Below are 6,195 nucleotides of genomic sequence, written 5' to 3'. Positions count from 1 at the left end.
TAAACATTAAAAAATTTAAAAAGCACATAAATGTATAGTGTATGTTTGTCTCATTAAAAGTAAGTCCCTGTGTAACTACCACTCAAGAAAGAAAATCCGTGCCGCTGAGCACCCCTATATGCGTCCTTCCGGGTGACCCCCTCCCCCCCCCCCAGATAAGCACAGTGCCGCCCTGTTCTTACAGTTCACCACCACCCAGGTACACAGCGGAAAACAATATGTGTTCCTTTCGCCTGGGTTTGTGTTGTTGTGTGTTTATTCTTTAAGTGGACCCGGCTGCTGGGTTCGTCTGTGTCCGCGTGGTTGCTGGCGCCATAGTGCGTTTCCATCCGTTCGCTGCTGTGCCGCGTTCCGCTGTGTGAATAGAAAAGCCGGGTTGTCCTTCTTACTATAAACGGACTTAGTACTGCTGGGTCACGCGTGGGGCAGCAAATACAACTCTGGACCAGGCTGCACAGTGGTCTAAAGGAGGAGCGCCTGGTTACAGGCGGGTTTTTTGGGTTTGTTGTTGACAATCATGAAACCTTCAGAAAAGGTGCGAGAAAAGCACAATGAACACCCTTACACCCTTCGCCCGGATGCACCGATACTTAACATTTTGCCACGTTTGCTTTCTCTTTCTCTTTCTCTCGCACGCGTGAACGTTTTCGGAACCGTTTGAGAGTAGGTTACGTTCGTTATGACCCTTCACCCTTAAATATTTCAACACGTACCCCCCCCCCCATGACATCTCTTTACACAACCACAGTACGGTTACCAAATTGAGGCCCGGCGACAATGACTCAATACTGTGATCGTACGTGTCATCCCCTTTCGAATGTCTCCCGTTGTCCCAATAAACGGGGATCACACCTCACCTGTGGTCGCCTGGTCCCTTCAGCTTTCTTTAGTCTGCAGTTGTCTTCGACCTTGCTTTGGTTTTCAAGACCTTGACATTTTTGAAGAGTACAGGCCAGTTGTTTTGTAGTATGCCCCCTCGGGTTTTTTCCCCCCACTTGCCCCCAATTAAGAAAATCAAAGGGGGCGCCTGGGTGGCTCAGTCGGTTGAGCGTCCGACTTCGGCTCAGGTCACGATCTCACGGTTTGTGGGTTCGAGCCCCGCATCAGGCTCTGTGCTGACCGCTTGCTCAGAGCCTGGAGCCTGCTTCAGATTGTCTCCTTCTCTCTCTGCCCCTCCCCCGCTCACACTTTGTCTCTCTGTTTCTCAAAAATAAATAAATGTAAAAAAAAGAAAATCCAATATGTCCATTATGTGAAATTTTGGCAATATAGGAAAGTAAACAGAAATTGCCCCAGCTCCGATGATGCAAGAGTAGCCCTGTAGACATATCCTGTAATCACTCAAGTTAGCAGACTGTGTTGTTCTATGCACTCTGTACATTAACTCACTTAGCCCTAGAAGGCGGGTGTTTTCCTTAGCCCCACTTTACAGCTGCTCCCAGAAATCTCAAACCTTGCTAAAGATCACATAGTTCGGTATGACTTGAATATGACCTTGTACTTGGCCCCTATGCTACACTGCCTCTCGATAGTTGTTGGGTTTGAGTGTGTGTGTCTCAACCTTTTGGTGACATTTAAAAAAATTGTTTTTAACGTTTATTTATTTTTGAGAGAGAGAGACAGAGTGAGACAGAGTGTGAGCAGGGGAGGGACAGAGAGAGAGAGAGACAGAATCAGACGCAGCCTCCAGGCTCTGAGCTGTCAGCACAGAGCCCGATGCGGGGCTCGAACCCACGAACTGCGAGATCGTGACCGGAGCCACAGTTGGATATTTAATCGACTGAGCCACCCAGGTGCCTCTCAACCTTTTATTGACATTTGGAGCTGGATAATTCTCTGTTGGGGGCTGTCCGGTGCATTGCAGGATCCCTGACCTCTGCCTGCTAGATGCCAGCAATGTTCTCCCAAGTTGCAACCACCAGCAACATCTCCAGACACTGCCAGAGGTTTCCTGGGGAGTAAAATCACCTCCAGTTGAGAAACTCGTGTGTGTGTGTGTGTGTGTGTGTGTGTGTGTGTGTGTGTTTGTGTGTGTGTGTGTGTGTGTGTGTGTGTGTGTTGAGCCAGGCCACACTGTGTACAGTCTTGAAATCTGCTTTTTCAGTTTTTTTTTAAATGTTTATTTACTTTTGAGAGAGAGAGAAAGACACACACACACACACACACACACACACACACAGAGATGTGTGCAGGGGAGGGGCAGAGAGGGAGGGAGACACAGAATCTGGAGCAGGCTCCCTGTCCTGAGTTGTCAGCACAGAGCCCAACATGGGGCTTGAACCCATGGACTGTGAGATCACAACCTGAGCTGAAGTCGGACACTTAACCGACTGAGCCACCCAGGTGCCCTGCTTTTTTCAGTTATCGACTCCACGACCACATTTGTTCCTTTCCATTTTCTTCTCTTCGCCGGTTGAACGGCTGTGAGGCGTTGCCAGTCAAATAAATTGTCAATTGACCAAAAGACAAATCCATTGCTGCGGTCGTCTTCTATGGCCACGCAACAAATTACTGCAAAGTTAGTGGCTTAGAACAACCATTTATTAGCTCATGTTTCCGTAGGACAGAAATCCAGAGTCTCGAATGCTGAAATCTGGTGTTGGCCGGGCTGAGTTCTCAGCTGGAGGCTCAGGGGTGGAGGGAGTCTCCCTCCGTGCTTATTCTCGTCGTCAGCAGGGATTGGGATTCCTTGCTGGTTGTCAGCTCTTGGCTCCTAGAGGCCACCACGTTCCTTCCACGCGGCTCCCCTCCATCTTTAAGCCAACAGTGGAGCATTGAATCCTTCTTGTGCTTTGAATTTCTGATGTCCTTCCTCTGCCACCGGCTAGAGAAGAGTCTGCTTTTTAAGAACTCATGTGATTAGGTCCGGCCACTGGGAGAATCTCCTATCTAGAGTCAGCTATGCTGTCAAACACGCTCTATCACAGAGTAAACCACCATAACCACATTCACAGGCCCTCTTCCAGGTGTGTAGACCAGAGCAGGGAATCTTAAGGGGATTCAGGGAGACGTCTTGGAACCGACGGGCTGGAGGCCAGATTAGAAGAGCAGAACATGGAGGCATGATGCCAGCTCTGGGAACGGTCCTGCTGTATCCCTGCCCTTGGAGAAGCCCCAACATGTATTTCTGGGAGCAAACGCGGACCTTGGGCAGACACGGCCCTCATCTCATCTCCCCACCCCCCAGTCCCTTTCCAGATGACCCATCCCCGTTGCCTGTACTTAGGGCAGGAGGAAGAAAACACAGGTCAGAGGAATGTTCCAGCGGGGCCAAGAGGGAAGTGAGAGGCTGACTGCTGGCAGAGGAGGTCAGCTGGGGCAGCTGTGTGGACCACCCAGCTCAGTGGGACTTGCGTGGCGACCGATGTGGGGGAAGGAGGGGGGAGCTGTAGGTCAGCAGAGGGGACTGGAGGGTGGCCTTGGGCACCGTGTCTGACCCGCACTGAGGTGTGTGGGTGTGAGGGGCTGGGCCAGAGGAGCTGGGCTTGTGCCCTGGTGGCCAAGTATGACACACTGTCGGGCACGGAAGTGCTGCTCCCCGTGAGCCCCGTGAGGCCCGTGCGGAGGCTCAGGGTAGCCCCCAGCCGTGGGGGAACAGGGGCTCCAGGCTATGGTGAGGGACAGTCAGCTGCAGCAGAAAAGCGTGCCTGGAGGGGACACGAAGAGGGTGGTGGCCTGCGCTCACGCAGGTGGGGCCACCACTGCGATCACCCCGGCAGCAACGTCTGAGCCCCTCACCTGTGCTCTCCGGCTGCTGGGACCGGAACTCCCAAGTCCCATCTTGTCTCTGACCTCGCCACTGAGCCCTGGCAGCCTCGTAACTGGCCGACGGCCTCCTCGCATCCCCCACGTCCCCTGCTGACCTGAGCCTCTTTCTGCCATTTCTCCTCCTATGCCCACCATTCCCATCAGTATGGAGTAAGAAGACGCCAAGACCCTGCCCAAGGACCCCGACGGTATCACTGTAAGAGGCAGAATTCCCATGTGCCAAATAATAAACTCATTCCCACGGAGTCCCCAAACCCGATGCGTCCACAGCAAAGGCCTGGAGGGCAGCGCGGGGGTGGTGCCTGCCGCTCCAGCCCCGGCAGCCCCTGCAAGATGGGGAGCTTGGAAGCCCAGCGGTGGGTGGAGTTACTAGCAAAAGTGCTCGGAGGCTTCTGTGACTCAGCTCTGCAAAGCGCTATGTGGTTCTGTATACACAGCATCCTCGTACATCTGCACGCTGGGCCCCCAGGCTGCAGAGCTTAAGGGCAGAGTTAACCCCAGCCTGCACCTAGCTGGGAAGAGGTTCTTGAAACTCCCTTCCTGTGCGTTGCCACCAGCCCAACCTCGCAACTTCCAGATTTGAGCGTGCAGACGGTGGCGATGTTAAGATTCCAAAGGCCCAGCTTCTTATTCAGCCTGAGTGACTTCCAACAAGGTACTCACCGTCCCTGGGCCTTGGGCTTTTCTCGCTGAGATTTGACAGCAGAGATCCTGAGCAGCCCTGACACTCTGTCACCTCCAAGCTGGGTCTATCCCTGCCACTGGACGCACCTCCAGATCCGGCAACTCTCCCCAGGACCCTAGCCCCAGGGCCACACGCACTGCTGTGCTCTTCAGGAGAGAGGCTTCATTGGGTGCAGAGGATGAGCTCGTGGCCAGCGCTGGAGACCTCAGCCTGCAGAGGAACAGCCCTCCCCATCTCTTGACCTTGTTTTGACAAAATTCATCTCTTGGCCAATTCTGTTCCTCCAGACTGCAGGGAAAGCTGTGTCTACACAAACCCATGTGGTTTTGGGTTTTCCCAGCCTCGTACAGACCCTTCTCTAGACCAGGCCATTGTGGGACTGAGGGGCCGGCTTTGAGGGAAAGCAGGTAACCCCCTTCTGCTGAGAGCAATCTCTGGGACTGCAGGTGTATGCTTCTGCATTTGAAAGAAGGAAACGCTGGGGGGTGGGGGGGCATCATTTCCGAGAAAAAGGAAAAGAGTCGAACTCTTCCTCAAGATAGAAAGTGAAACCGAGACACCCAAAGTGAAATGCTTCATTCGTGTTTTACAAAACTCCCACCAAATAGAATCTACCCTACTCAAAACACACACACACACACACACACACACACAAAGAAAATTAGGCCATTTTCACAATCTGGGAACTACCAGATGAGGAAGCTGGCCAGGACCTGAGCGCCAACTCCGTGAAACTGGGAAAACTGATCTCTGCCCACTTGGGCCTCATGAGGGAGAGAGATGCCTTCTTCCAGTCCTTTGTGCTCCTTGGAGAAAGCCAAGCGGCCATATGTAACAAACACGGGCTGAGTCTCATGTATAAATAACCCAGGAACATTTTGTTTTTCAATTTTATTGGGAGGGCTATTCCCAGCACGGAGGGCTCTGGGGAGATGTGATAAACCACCGCCGGTCAATGTGAATGCCACCGAGGGGGAGCTCGCTGTAGCCCCATTCAGGCCATTGAACAACCAACTCTTTCAGGATCCTCAGCCCCGAGCTCTGCCCTGGAACAGCCCGGAAGTTGCATCTCCGGGGTGGACCCCTCAAAGCACCATGGAGGAGGCAAGTCCTTTGGCTTCTAAGGCTGGCCCAGGAAGTCTGGACTGGACCCACCCAAGGCTCCTGATCATCAGCTGGCACTCAGCCTCTGGTGACAGCCCTAAGAGGCTCAATGTCTTTTTTTGACACCAAAAAAAAAAAGACCCTTGGGGCTTCTGTTTTACTGTGATTGATGAAAGAACACTAATGAAATCTCAAATAAAAGCAGCAAGTCAGAGACCTAAGATTACAGGCAGGACTTTCCAATGATTAGGGAGGGAAAGGGGCGGGGTGGGAGGCAATGGATTTAACATTTTACTTCTTTTTTTTAAATTTTTTTTTCAACGTTTTTATTTATTTTTGGGAGAGAGCGATACAGAGCATGAACGGGGGAGGGGCAGAGAGAGAGGGAGACACAGAATCAGAAACAGGCTCCAGGCTCTGAGCCATCAGCCCAGAGCCCGACGCAGGGCTCGAACTCACGGACCGCGAGATCGTGACCTGGCTGAAGTCGGACGCTCAACCGACTGCGCCACCCAGGCGCCCGGCATTTTACTTCTTCAGAAGGCACTGAGGCCCTATCCTACAAGGGGTGGGCAACCAAACCTTCCATTTTGCCCTCTCTGGCTCCCACTTGACCCAGATTCCCTAATATTCTGCTT

The sequence above is a fragment of the Prionailurus bengalensis genome, chromosome D1, assembly GCF_016509475.1.
Source record: "Prionailurus bengalensis isolate Pbe53 chromosome D1, Fcat_Pben_1.1_paternal_pri, whole genome shotgun sequence".
In the NCBI taxonomy this organism is placed as follows: Eukaryota; Metazoa; Chordata; class Mammalia; order Carnivora; family Felidae; genus Prionailurus; species Prionailurus bengalensis.
The sequence above is the reverse complement of the archived record's forward strand: the minus strand, read 5'-3'. Positions refer to the sequence as shown.